Raw genomic sequence first — 14,949 nt, forward strand, 5'->3', positions numbered from 1 at the left:
AAATGAACTCATATACCACCTTTTACAAATTTCTTACGTTATCAAACACACTATCTTGACGTAAAGTACCCAAAACAGAACGAATTCTCCCGCTCGCCGAGACTAATATACTTCCATGAGGGCTTTTGACGTCATTAGCACACGCGCGGCTACGCTTTCCTGCTCGGAGACAGACCAAAGTTAATTCGTAAACATTTTGCAGGTTTTTTTTAACTCCGTGCATGAAAGTCAATATGAAACTTGTGTCTTGCATCTTGTCGAGAAAGAAGTCTGACAACTGAACTTGTTTTTCGTAGCTGCAGTCATAGAATGAATGACGTCCGACATGGAGTGGGGGCTGCAATCTTGATTCGGGAGTTTGTTCTACATAATCTTTTTTTTAAATGCGAGTGCCGATGACGTCATCGGCATTGGATTTTGTTTGTTTGTTTGTTTGTTTGTTTTTCGTTTGTTTTACTGTTTTCTTTTTGGCATTTGTTGTTGTGTTTTGTTTTGTAATTTTCCATTGCCCTTATCGTAAATTTTTGCTTTGTGTTGTTATGTGGTTGTTTTTTGGCTCACGAAGTGTAGCCTATGCGATGCTAACTTTTGTCTGTCTGTGCGTGCGTGCGTATGTATGTATGTATGTATGTATGTATGTATGTATGTCTGTGGTAGAAACTTTAACATTTGAAGACGTCATATTACATTGACGTCACATTATGACGTACGAGGGTTAGACGTCACGCGATGGAATTACTGAAAGTCTCGGTGATTGTTATTTTGAGCGGGCCGAGACTATTTGGCAGTCGTGTCCATGTAAACTGTACATGCAGACAGACAGATCTAGATCTCAGTGTCTCGCTTTCTTGCACAGTTTCACCTATGCTCTTTCTGTGTGTGTGTGTGTGTGTGTGTGTGTGTGTGTGTGTGTGTGTGTGTGTGTGTGTGTGTGTGTGTGTGTGTGTGTGGGTGTGTTTGTGTGTGTGTGTGTGTGTGTGTGTGTGTGTGTGTGTGTGTGTGTGTGGGTGTGTATGTGTGACGGAATGATTGAGTTTGTGTTACTGTTTGTCTATTTCTTACGTGAGCCTTGAAGGCTTCGCCTCTTGTTTTGTTTTTCTCTTTTCCACAAATAGCATATTATTACAAAGTACAGAAAAAAAGTGCTTGTTCTGCTAATTAGGAACAGTACAGACAAGCGTAAAGAGGTTAACCATTAGTTAAACAAAGTATGGTGAAAAGCAGTAACAAAAGCACCCGCAAAATACATTTTGCAGAAAAAGACAAACAAATAACCACAACAACAAAGAACAAAAAAAACAAGACAAAAAAAAGAAGATAACAACAACAAACATTTCTCTATTTCTCCCTAAACTATTACTTGAGTTGCAATGTGCAGTTGTTATGTTTTAGGTTTCCCCCGTAAAACGATTTAGTGACGCTACAGCCCGTAATCCCAGTTTTGACTACAAAATCAAACGTTCGACTTCTAAAGGTTTGTTTATTGCAATTTGAAACAGTTGTGTTGGGTTTGCCCCCGGCTTCTTCCCATCATGCTACTGCGAATGCAACTCAGTCACCTGACAGGAAACTCCCACAAAGCAATAAAGATGTCCCATAAACGCTGACTTCACGTATGAGCTCTCTGCGTGGATGCTGTGCGGAATTATCCGGTTTGTTCTGGATATGAAGCGTCAGGTTTCTGTTTAAGTCACTGTATTCGCTATTATTCCCCCCTCTGCTTCTTTACCTCTGTAAACTTCAAGGGCGGATCTGGGGGGGGGGGGTTACACGGGTTACGTAAACCCCCCCCCCACCCCCCCAAAAAAGAGGTAATTTATTGGCTCAGGATGCACCAGATAGCTCTATTTTGCTTCTTTGGATAAAAAACATTTCCGGGGGAGCATGCCCCCGGACCCCCCTAGAGGCTTAGGCGCCTTCGGCGCCGTCAACTTGTATCTTCGCAGTCATTTTGTAACCCCCCCCTCCAAAGTGAATTGATCCGCCCTTGAACTTGTAGGGGTAGTTATTTTTCGATAATGACCCAGCAACCAAACAAATAACGACCCAGCAACAGCCTGAATCCTCGATAGTGCAATGGGTTGAGAAGTTGTTCTGTTTCGGTACTACTTTTTGCGACTGAAAAGTTCCGAACGCTCTAACGTACGAAGTATACATCTCTGGAGCAAACAATACAAACATACCGCATTTAAATTAACAACTACAGGCCTGAACACATGAATCTTCATATAAAATCCATGAGTTCGGTTGTTTTCTGAATCTAGATTTGCCGTGCTCAAACGTTCATCACAAGCAATTTCCCGCAAGGCAAGTAACTCATACTTTGTCTAGCGACAAGAGTAGTTCCCCTTCTTTTCACTCAGTTTCTTCGACAACAGACTGCAATCCGACGGTCAGTTTTCAACAATATTTCATTTAATAAACAGATCACACGCAACCAAATGCACACATCTCATCAATTTAAACAACATAAAGCGGTTTCATACACTATTTTCCCCAGAAAACTGAACTTCATACAGTTTTTAACGTTGGAACACGGGTGCAAAAGTTCGTCTGCTAGTCCCATTTGACGAAAGAACATTATCCTAAGCGATACCAAAACATATACAGAACACACAATATCTGCCTTTGCCGCCACAGCAGAATAACAGCATATCTGTGTATTTGATTTTAGTCCAAAATAGGAAAACTGACAAGAAGTGTTAACAGAATGGAATGATTTGCACGGAACTATACAACCGCGCATTAATCGATCGCCTGCGCAGGTTGACTGGTTGAGTGAATAGGATTCGATCAAACTTTCGCAAAAAAACCTCCTCTTTTCTTTGAATAACTGAAGAAAGGAGGAATAAAGAGGTTACACACCTCGTCTCAGTGATTATAAAAAATAATGGTCTCAGTTCGCGGTCATGAAAAAGCTCGCTAAAGCTCGCATTTTTCATGATCCGCTAACTTCGACCATTATTTTTAATAATCACTGAGACTCGGCATGTAACCTCTACTTAACCTAGTTGTAAGCCCATCGTAAAACAGTATCCTGATCCTAAAAACTAAGTTAATCTTTTCATAAAAATGGCTTCGGTATGGAAACTGATTCTGGTACAATATTCGCTGAGTTGTTTTACCAGACGCAGACGTCATTAGAAACACATCATGTAAGAGAAAGATTCCTGTTTATTGTTACGATGCTGTGATCTAAGACGCAACGTGGACAAAAAAACCAAGTCGATAAATCTGACGTAACGCCTCGCTCAACCTGTCTAAGTTTTCGAAAACACCATGTGTGTTTATGAGATAAGATGCTGTTTGGCTCTTTTATTTTTATCTTTGGTTCTTTTGTTTATTTGTTTGTTTTCTTTTCTTGTTGCTTATTCAGCCATAAGCTGACGTAATCGCCAAAAATGTCAGTGACATCTGTGAGAATTGAGAGAGAGAGAGAGAGAGAGAGAGAGAGAGAGAGAGAGAGAGAGAGAGAGAGAGAGAGAGAGAGAGAGAGAGAGAGAGAGAGAGAGAGAGAGAGAGAGAGAGAGAGAGAGAGAGAGAGAGTCTGGAGTCTGGAGTCTGGATGGTTTATTGATTAGGCCTTGGGCCCATTTCAATTCGGGGTGTACAAAGTTTCAAAATTACATGCTTCATGAATAATAATCATAATAATATTAATCATAATAATAATCATCATCATCATAATGACAGTCGACATGACGACCGTGAAAACAGGCATTTACAACAGCAAAACGTTTGAAAATGGACAGTAATGCATCAACACAAAGTCCAGTCTCTATCACACTTCACTCATGTCTCTCTGTCATCCTTCCATCCATCCATCCATCCATCCATCCATCCAACCATCCATCCATCCATCCATCCATCCATCCATCTCATGTCCTTCTGTCATCCATCCATCTAATCATCCGTCTGTCTGTCCAACCATTCATCCGTCATCCATCTATTCATCCCTCCATCCATCCATTCACATGCCCTTCCACACGCAAATCTACAAACAGTTGTATACATAATCGTTGCATCTCTGATACATAGCATCACATTAACGTTTCCAAAAAAACATAATATTATTACTATTTTTTAAGCAATCGACAAAAACAACAAAAATAGCATACACATAAAACGAGATCATGCAATATCTCATATTCACTGTCCCCACTCACTGCGTATTTTAAACGCGTTCATGATGAAGGTTGCAAGTCTAAGTAATATTGATCTGTTTGGTGTCGCTAGAAGTAGCGCCAGTTTAAAGCTTGATGGACGGTTGTAATAATATTTTGCAGGTATGTAGTACTCACGAATACCAGCATATTTTGGATATTTCAAAACAAAATGAATTTCATCTTCGGTCTCATTTTCGCAGAATGGACACACGTAATCTACAGCTGTTGACGACCGAATGTGTCGTAATCGATGCACTTTGAGTGGCGAGACACCAATTCTTAACCTAATCAGACTGTTTCTTGCTTTGACATGCTTCAGGTCATTTAAGTATGAAGACATGGATAAGGCTGACTTGAAAGTGCTATAGAAAAGGAATCGTTCTTTACTTTGTACAGTTTCTATCCACTCTTGCTTGTAAAATGTGACTAGTCTGTTCTTGAATTCCGTTATGAACGCATTTTCATTTCCAACGCCTTGTTGAATCCAAACTTGGTCAAAGCTCTTTGGCTCTTTTATTTTTAACTTTGGTTCTTTTGTTTATTTGTTTGTTTTCTTTTCTTGTTGCTTATCCAGCCATAAGCTGACGTAATCGCCAAAAATGTCAGTGACATCTGTGAGAATTGAGAGAGAGAGAGAGAGAGAGAGAGAGAGAGAGAGAGAGAGAGAGAGAGAGAGAGAGAGAGAGAGAGAGAGAGAGAGAGAGAGAGAGAGCGAGAGAGAGAGAGAGGTGGAAAATATAATGAAGCCATCATGTTTTCAGTTCTGCACAAGTACCATGCGTCTCTTTGCTGTCCAAACCTATTGTAGTACCCTGCTTTTAAAACCCACGTCCGCTCACAATGGTATTCGCGAGTACAATGCATCATATAGGAGCCTACCTCATTCTGTATTCTCCTGCCTCGTCACACATAGAAAATGCTGACACGACACAAAACTTAAATCTTCCCTGGCCTCATTCCTTGGGGAGAGTCTATGGCAGACATTCAGCCTCCACAATTGCCCCTAACAACGTCATCCCCGTTTCTCCCCTGGGAGATGGCTAAGCTTGCGACCAACGTGTAATTCGTGGAAACATAGCTTACAGTCTAGCTTTGTTACCCCCCAAAACACACACACACACACACACACACACGCACACACACACACACACACACCAACAACATCACCAATAAACAACATATTACTGTGTCTTTTTCGATACCTCTGTTTAAAACAAAACAAAACATTGCCTTGTCTCTTTTCGATACCTTTGTTATAAAAAAAATAGTATGTGTGTCCCTTTCTGGAAAATATGTTTTTCTTTTATTAGAATGGCACTACAGAACCTTTTTTTGTGTGCGGTCGATTGCTTTGTGTGTACGGTACCTGTCATGGAAATGTTTTTTTAAATTTTTTTTACCCACAATCATACCGCTACAAAGCTTCTTTGTGCTTTCAATTTTTTCCCCAAATTGTTTTGGGAGTTACGATTCGGTTAGACGGCATTTAAGCATTTTCTTTACAACCAGGATCAGTTAGTGGTCTTTGCGACTACAGGAACAATATTGAACCGAAGGATTGCCTTATGGACGAATTCTGTAAATAACTATGTCGGCTTTGGATGGGTTGGGAAAGAGTGAGAACCCTTGCTTTACTCAGACAAACATCACGTGCTTCCTGTGCACATGTTGGAGACACACCCGCGTCTCGCTAGTGACGGGCGTGTTATGTCACGATTCACAAATGGGATGAAACTGACGCTGCGTTCCCCCGTAGGATATCTATCGACCGGACTATCTTTCTTTCTTTCTTTCTTTCTTTATTTGGTGTTCAACGACCGGACTATCAGAATCGCACTTTCCCCAAGATCAAAGCATACCGTTTGCACCGATTTCTTTTCTCTCTTCTTGCTTGTTTACTTCGAGCACGTGTTGGCCGGAAGCGGAAGTCGAAATATTAGTCCGAGCTTCAAGCGGCATAACTCTGCCGAACAGTCATGCAGCAGTGTTATTTCCCAAAATCGTCCATTACCATGTACAAAAGACCTGCGCCTAAGTTGTTCCCATGGATGCTAGTTATGCCTGGTTTATGATCAGCGTCATGGTTTAACTCAATATTGCTATTTCATATGTTACGTGGATTTCCATTGGTCAATTGGGCAAAACTGAGCTCAGTGCAAAAGTGATATCGACGACATTTCCGTCGATATCAGTTTTGATATCGACGACCTCTTTATTGCTTCCCCACTTCAAAAACAAAAACACCTACATTTAAAAACAAACAAATATATATGAAAATGTAATTATCCCAGAATTTATTTGAGCAAGTGACCAAAGACTTTTTGAAAGAAAAGACATTTTGAAATACTGAAAAGTACAAGAAAAGAGTGAACAAAAAGAAATAAAAATCAGATGGAGGGATATGGAACAGCCAAAACTGAGACAAATACTTTTGTAATTTCTTTACAGTAAATACAAAATGTCCAGAGAATTAGCAATATATCTAACATTGACTGACTGTGTGACGATATCTTCTGCTATTGGTCTGTTTCGACAGTGATATCAAAATCTCGACCTCCGGTCTCGATTTTGATATCACTGTCTCAACAGACCATAGCAGAAGATATCACACAGTCCGTCAATATTGGGTATTGTCTCCCAGGTACGGATATATCCGTACCCACTCATATGGCTCTATCTGACCAGGTACGGATACTTATATCGCTCAGACTGTTGACTTCAGTTGCTTCCTGTAACGTCCATCTAACGCCTGCATTCCAGCGTGTTGATCCACAGCAGCTACACAGTTACTACAATTCTGAATGACCTGCTACAGTACAGCTGGTCTTGGCTAAAACAAATGAGTCAACATAGGTGGGGTAGAAAGTGTTAAATGTACAAATCTGAAAGTGACATCAGAAAATGAAACACCGATGCAAAATAAAAGGAAAGCAATCTATGAATATAATCCTAGCAATTTAGATGGAGGTAAATGTAGCAACGCTATGAAGACAATGTCTGAGAAAATGACCAGAATGAGTCTTGTGATGGAGGGTCTTAACACAGACGTTCCATTGTAGAAGCAAAAAGGCATCACCGACACGAACTTAGTTTGATGAAAAATACTGTAAACGAGAATGCTTTGTTTCGTCTGCATTATTAAGCGTTCCATAAACTTACCTGGCTTATATAATTTATTTATTTATTTATTCATTTCTTTCTTTCTTTATTTATTTATGTATTTATTTATGTATTTATTTATGTATTTATTTATGTATTTATTTATGTATTTATTTATGTATTTATTCATGTATTTATTTATTTATTTATTTATTTATGTATTTATATTATTATTTATTTATTCGGATACCACAGTAAGTTTGAAGGCAGAAAGTGCGCTCTATCGTTTACAGTGTAGCTGGTTCAACTGTATTGCGCGACCATTTTTACGAAAATGTGAAGAATCAGCCCCCTTCAGTGTTGGCGAAGATACCAGGGAGATACCCGTGGGCGTGCAAATTGCGCCACTGTTTTATTCACACGAACGTTCCGACCGAGAACGCTTAGCACTTGCGGTGTGGGGATGAACTCTCCCTGTTTTTACTGAAATTCGCCGGGAGATCTTTGGATAATCGCCCGACTTTCTGGTGTTGATGTTGCTATATAGTGTGATCCTGCTGATGTTGTTTTGCTGTATGTTATTAGAAAAAGGAACGATAGTTGCTTGTATAAACTAGACAGTGAGTGTTGTGCGTTTACTGTTTCCTATGTGGTCGGACTTAATTGAAGTTATGAATTGTCGATTCTGTGTGCATAATAATTGCAGAGACACTGTTGCGATTTTAAAAAGGACACATTGGCAATGCTGTGCGACATGAACTTTTTAATGCCTTGAAAAATAATCGTTAATGTTGTACATTATTTAGTACTTTTTGTCATAACTTCTTGATGGGTTGTGTGAGACATGGCCTTTTTTCTCTCTCAGGTTTTAACAATTTGAACCCATTCCTTATTTTAATTAATTGGTTAATGGATGAATCATATCGTTTTGTCAAGCAGCGTTTCTTGAAATGTATTCCGTTACTGTACAAGACATCATCGACATTAATCGAGTTGATGTTGAAGTCGACGGCTGAGTTTTGGAAACAAAACGGCTAAGAAAGAGACCACAAATGATCAAATATGTGTATTATATTATGTATACATAGGTTCGCATTCTGTACAAAATGTGCAAGCGGAGTAAAAGTGGATGACAATCTCAACGAACTCAGATTTTTCAAGAATAACCTTAGATTAAGAGCAAATATAAAATGTACTAAAGACGTTTGGTATCTCTCAGTCTTACCACACTATATACTATAATATCCTACGCTCTCTTTCGGATACACATTACTTTCTTCACTCCTTCTCCATTCATGTGTGCAGCATATGTATATATTCCTATAACTATCCTACCTGAGCCGTAGACATACCATTCAGCTGTATAATCATACCAGAACTCAACAGCTACCAAGCACGACAAATGTTCCCTAACGGCATCCCTTCATCCATCAAAACAGTCCAAAAGTGACCTCTCGCTCTGTTAATGTTGGCACCAGAACGTAATCTTGCATCTCGTCTACGGTACAAATTGCGTCCAACGCCCATTCAGCGATTGTGGAATTAGCGAAGCAGTTCACGTCTACACTATCGGCCTGCGGGCTGGTCGAGGTGGGCTAGCTTGGACCACCGAGTCAGTATAACTATCTTTATATATGTAACCAAGTGTCTGAGACTGGCCGACACCATGTTAGCTTAGTGTCAGATGAATGAACACAAGCACACACACGACCCCCTACAGTATCTCAGAAGCCACGTGGGACCAGTTTTCGGTGGTGAACTTTTCACCGGAATGTGTATACACAGACTAGGAATTGCACTACGATGGCTATGCCACATTAGTGAACATCAGTTGGTAGAGCACTGGACTTGTGATCGAAAGGTCGCAGGTTCGAATTCGGGCCGGGACGGACACGGGTCAACTTTATGTGCAGACCCAGAGACGGAAGCCATGTCCCACCCCCGTGTCATCACAATGGCACGTAAAAGACCTTGGTCATTCTGCCATAAGTGCAGGTGGCTGAATACACCTAAACACGCAGACACCTGGGTAGCGCGACTCCGTTGCTGCTAGCTTTCCACTGGGAGGAAGCGACCCGAATTTCCCAGCGATGGGACAATAAAGTAATGAGAAATAAGCCCACTACAGATCCCCTGGAGTTCCACTAATAGCAAAAGCCAGGTAGGCCGATTTGGGGTGAGGAACTTGCATATATCCGATGTATGTGCACAGACTAGGGATCGCACTATGACGGCTATATCAGAGTCAGTCAGATGAGTGAACACAAACACACAGTCATACGCTCGATCCCCTACCGTTCCACAAATCGCAGAAATCAAGTGGGTGGGTTTCTTTGAACACCTGTATTTGTATGTACACAGCCTAGAATTCACATGGGGGGAAGTCGTATGAACATAATCAACCACACACGCGACCCTCTACAGTCTCGCAGATCGTTGAGGCCAGGTGGTCCAGTTTTTGCGAGGAACTGAACACTCGTATTTGTATGCCCACAGACCAGGAGTCGCACGAGGGGAATCTTTAGGGACATGACTGTACTTGCACACCAGCGACCATCTACTGTTCCACAAATAGCAGAAGCTATGTTGGTCGGCTTCGTTGGGGGAACATCCTGTAGTTGTATGCTCACGGACTAGGAATCCGAAATGCGGGAGTCATAGAAACATAATCAAGAACACAAAGCTTGTACTGTAGGCATGAGCGCATGGCTTAATTGAAATAGGTTGAGTTTACACACGCGCGTACACACACAAGAGAAGCTACGCAGGTAATACCTCGAACTGAGTGCATGCCATGTGTGGAAGTCATTCTTCGTGCCGTAGGTTCAGCGTGGTTTGGATGTTTGTTTGTCTGCGGGATGCCAACGTTCTCGCCTGTGTCTGTCAGAAGGGTTCCCTCGTCTTTCATCAAGTGTTCTATCTGGTATGCTTGCAGCTGATGTGTCTGCATATATATAATTATGCCATGACTGGAGCACTTGCAAAGGAGTGAAAATGTGTTTTCATGCAAAGTCATTGTCTAAGGTAACTAAAGCGTTTAATGAACAGTTCACGCGAGAAGAGGAACTGTTGTCTGTGATTTTGATTCTTCTTTGACGTTTGTTTAATAATTTTGTTTGTTTGTTGCGGTCTGTCTGTCAGTTTTTCCCCATTTTGTCTTTCCTTTTTTTTAGTTCGAACCTTTATTTCTTTCTTTCTTTGTTTCTCCCTGTCTATATGTCCCAATTTCGTTTGAATTGTCGAAAGGTGTTTTTATGTCAACCATTTGATTCATAAAGCAGTGAACCATCATACTTGCAGTTTTGAGGTATGTCTTGTTAAATACGTCTTTTATAATTATGATGTAATGGGGTTGCATTTCTCTCTCTCTCTCTCTCTCTCTCTCTTTCTCTCTCTCACCCCTTCTCTCTCTCTCTCTACCCACGCTCTTCTCTCTCTCTCTCTCTATCTCTCTCTCTCTCTCTCTATCTCTCTCTCTTGAAGGCTTCTGTGGCAGAAACAAATTCTCGGGATAGAGATGACTGTTTTGAAAAATTGGACGAATTCTGTCAGCGGAACAGAATAAACAATGAAGCGTTTATCATTCCTCCGATTGCAGTTCATGAGGTCGGAACATTTATTGAAAACCTGGAGAATAAAAAGTCCATGGGTCCTGATAAAATACCCGTGAAGTTATTGAAGCTTTCTCTACCGTATATTGTGGATTCGCTCACGTTTGTATATAACCTTAGTATTGAGCAGAACTTTTTTCCGTCTAAATTGAAAAGCGCCAAAGTCATACCCCTTCCCAAATGTAAAGATCTCTCAGACCCAAGTAATTTTAGACCCATTTCTTTACTGCCTGTTTTGTCAAAACCATTAGAAAGGCATGTGCACAAGCATCTTCTTGCTTACATGGAAGAACAAAATTTGTTCCATCAGTTTCAATCCGGTTTTCGGTCCAAGCACTCTTGCCACACAGCTCTTACGTCTCTCTGCGAAGCTTGGCTGTCAGCAATGAACAAGTCTGAAGTTACAGGAGCATTGTTTTTGGACTTTAAGAAAGCATTTGACTTAGTCGATCATTCCATATTGCTGAAAAAATTACACTATTATTTGAGAAACGATTCGGTCTGTGACTTCTTTAAATCGTATCTTGCTGACCGGACACAGTATGTCACTCTACAATGCCAGAATTCGTCTACTGCACTAGTAAGACATGGCGTCCCTCAAGGGTCTATATTAGGACCTATTCTCTTTTGTATTTACGTTAATGATTTGCCTTTACATGTATCGGATGATAAAGTCAAATGCGAGTTTTTTGCAGACGATTCGTCTATCCATACCAGTAACACCTCGTTGGAATCAGTAAATTCTTCCCTGAAGAACACTTTGGACGAAGTTGCGAAATGGTGCACATCAAATGCCATGATACTGCACCCAGAAAAAACTAAAAGCATTGTTATTACCACAAGACAAAAGCATCAGCTAAGTCCTCTTAAATTACAACTGACCTTAGGTACAACTCAAATACAGCAAGTTAAAGAACACCGCATACTTGGTGTAACTGTTGATGAAGAAATGAAATGGCAAACACACATAAGCAACCTCTGCAAAGTGTTATCAAGGAATTTGTATTTGCTGTCAAAACTCAAACATTATGCGAAGTCTGAAACATTAAAAATGTTCGTTCATGCTCATATAATGCCTCATATTAATTTTGCTTCGACATTGTGGGATGGCTGCAGCGATGTTCACTTATTAAAACTCAATTCTTTGTACCGTCGTGCTGCAAAACTTATCCTGTATGAATCGCACATGTCTACAGAAATGAAGTTAAACATCCTTAATTTCCTTCCCCTAAAAACCCACCTTGCATACAATAAGGCTGTCTTTATGTATAAAGTAGTTCATGGTGATGTGCCCAGTTATGTGCAATCCCATTTTACACATGTTACGAAGAGGTATGGGTCTCAAAACTTACTTCCTCCAATTCCTCGTATAGATCTTTATAAATCCAGCTTAGCTTTTTCAGGATCATCTCTGTGGAATTCTTTGCCAATAGAAATCAAACGATCCGCATCATTAAAGGCCTTTAAAAGGCAGTTGCACACACATTTGAGCACACTATAAACTGCCCCTGCTGTTTAGTTTCCATTGTGTACTCGGATAATGTATGCAATGCTCTTAAGTGTTTTGTTTTTTATGTTTATACTCGACCATTATTTTGATGTTTTACTAGTTTAATACTTTGATTAGATACTGTTCCTTTTAGGTATGAAATGATAGCATGTGCTTGTGTGTAGATATGCGAGCGCACGCTCGCGCGCGCGAGCATGTGTGTGTGTATGTGTGTGTGTGTGTGTGTGTGTGCATGTGTGTGTGTGTGCATGCGTGTGTGTGCATGTGTGTGTGTGTGTGTGTGTGTGTGAGTTTATGTGTGCATGTGTGTGTGTATACGTGGGTGTGGATGTGTGTGTGTGTATGTGCGCAGTCTTTGCTTTCGTTTACAATTATTCTCTGTATATGTTCCAAGGACAGGTTGGAAGATTAGGCTAAGCCTAAAACCTTTATCCTTATGTAATAAAGTTCTGAGTTCTGAGTTCTGAGTTCTCTCTCTCTCTCTCTCTCTCTTGGGTCTCACACGTTAAATGCCTCCTTTGCATGGATGGATTTGGAGATGTGTGGTTGAACGGATCTGTAGGTAGGGAATGTGTGTTTATTAGAACATTACAGCAAAGTCTTCATGACTGTTTTGAGCACAACTGGCACTGTAAACTTGAGACAAGTGTGAGATTTGATGTATACAGGATGTTTAAAGGAGAACTTGAAAAAGAAAAGTATCTTGGTGTCATTGAAAACCAGTACATACGCAAAATGTACACAGAGTTCAGACTTGGCATTACACCATTGAAGGTAAATAAACTGCGCTATAATCCCGAGTGCGCTGAATCCAGAAATTGTACATTTTGTAAATCAACGGAAGAAAATGAAAACCACTTTACAAAGCAATTCGTCAAAAGTACATAGGTGCTTGTTTTGACCTTGACCAGTTTTCCAACTCATCGTTGTTCATTCCACAGACTGACAACAAATTACGACTGATTGCATTGTCAAATTATGTGTTCTACGCGTTTAGAGAAAAAGAAAAACAACTGTGAAATGGACTGGTGTGATTGTACAACCCAATAACCCTTGTCTTCATCTTGCTGTATTTGTTTTCTGTTTTTGCTTCTGGTTCCATGTGTTGATTTTAATGTTGCTTTGCTCCCGGACGGTCAAGTTGGCGTCCACTTTGTTCACCTGTGAATTATTTTCTCCCCCCTTGTACGTACATTTATTGATGCAATAAAAATTCGCCATCGCCTTCGATCTCTCTCTCTCTCTCTCTCTCTCTCTCTCTCTCTCTCTCTCTCTCTCTCTCTCTCTCTCTCTCTCTCTCTCTCTCTCGCTAAATTGTGGATGTCAGCATATGTATATATGCAAATTGCATCTTTCTGTACCGAAATATTGCTGCGCAATAGATCCCACAACAACTTTTCTTTGGCACTTCTGTCGCATGACAAACCCAAACTTTCCTTGCAGACTTCCTCTCGCACCTTATAAACATTAATTTACATACCAGTGACTTTTGCCACGGGATACTATACCGGTTATTTCCCCCAAAGCGAACGCAGTAAACACCCGAGCAATCATTAACGTGACACCACGGGGATCGTCCGCGGTACTAAGTTCTTGTGGGCACGACATCCTCAGGTGACTTGAAAACCGCCTTGTTTGTAACTGTGTCAGTCTGAAATGAGGCAAACAAGAGAGAGAGAAAGAGAGAGAGAGAGAGAGAGAGAGAGAGAGAGAGAGAGAGAGAGAGAGAGAGAGAGAGAGAGAGAGAGAGAGAGAGAGAGAGAGAGAGAGAGAGAGAGAGAGAGAGAGAGAGAGAGAGAGAGAGAGAGAATGACAATGACAATGACAATGACAATGACAATTCTTTATTTTACGAGGGTAACAGAATAAGCATTGGTATACTTTTTTGCATCTGGCCCTCGCCCTAAAGAGGGACTAAATCTACTATAAAAACTACTACTACTACTACTACAATACTTACATAATTAGTAAAACAGTATAAGTTTATGTACATACGTGCATTATATGAAACATTGTAGTTTATACATGTTCATGACAAGGTGCAAAGCAAAAATTTGCAAGTCAATTAGAGTAAGAATACTATGCAATAGTACATCAACTCTGCAAGACAATGGATATTATGCAGAACATCATAATTTCATAAACAAAACAATAAATCAAAAGTGAGTGACTGTGTCTCAAAGGACATAACAATCAAGAATATACTATTTTCATTAAATGGGATATATATTTAGAGAGAGAGAGAGAGAGAGAGAGAGAGAGAGAGAGAGAGAGAGAGAGAGAGAGAGAGAGAGAGAGAGAGAGAGAGAGAGAGAGAGAGAGAGAGAGAGAGAGATGATTTGCAAACATAGAGATTCACCTCCGGCTAACTGATAAGAAGCTCGACATTTCCGAAGCGAGAAAGACATAATGAATATGATTCATGCATGTTTTTCGGCATTCTTTGCGCAATGCATTACGTAGAAAATTCATTTTGTAAAAAAAGTTCAGAATACTCGTTTTTTCGTGCTTTTGCTGCCACTCGCCCCCCGCCCCCCCCGCCCCTTCCCATTCCAGCCCCCCC

This window comes from Littorina saxatilis, linkage group LG2, assembly GCF_037325665.1.
Source record: "Littorina saxatilis isolate snail1 linkage group LG2, US_GU_Lsax_2.0, whole genome shotgun sequence".
Taxonomy (NCBI): domain Eukaryota; kingdom Metazoa; phylum Mollusca; class Gastropoda; order Littorinimorpha; family Littorinidae; genus Littorina; species Littorina saxatilis.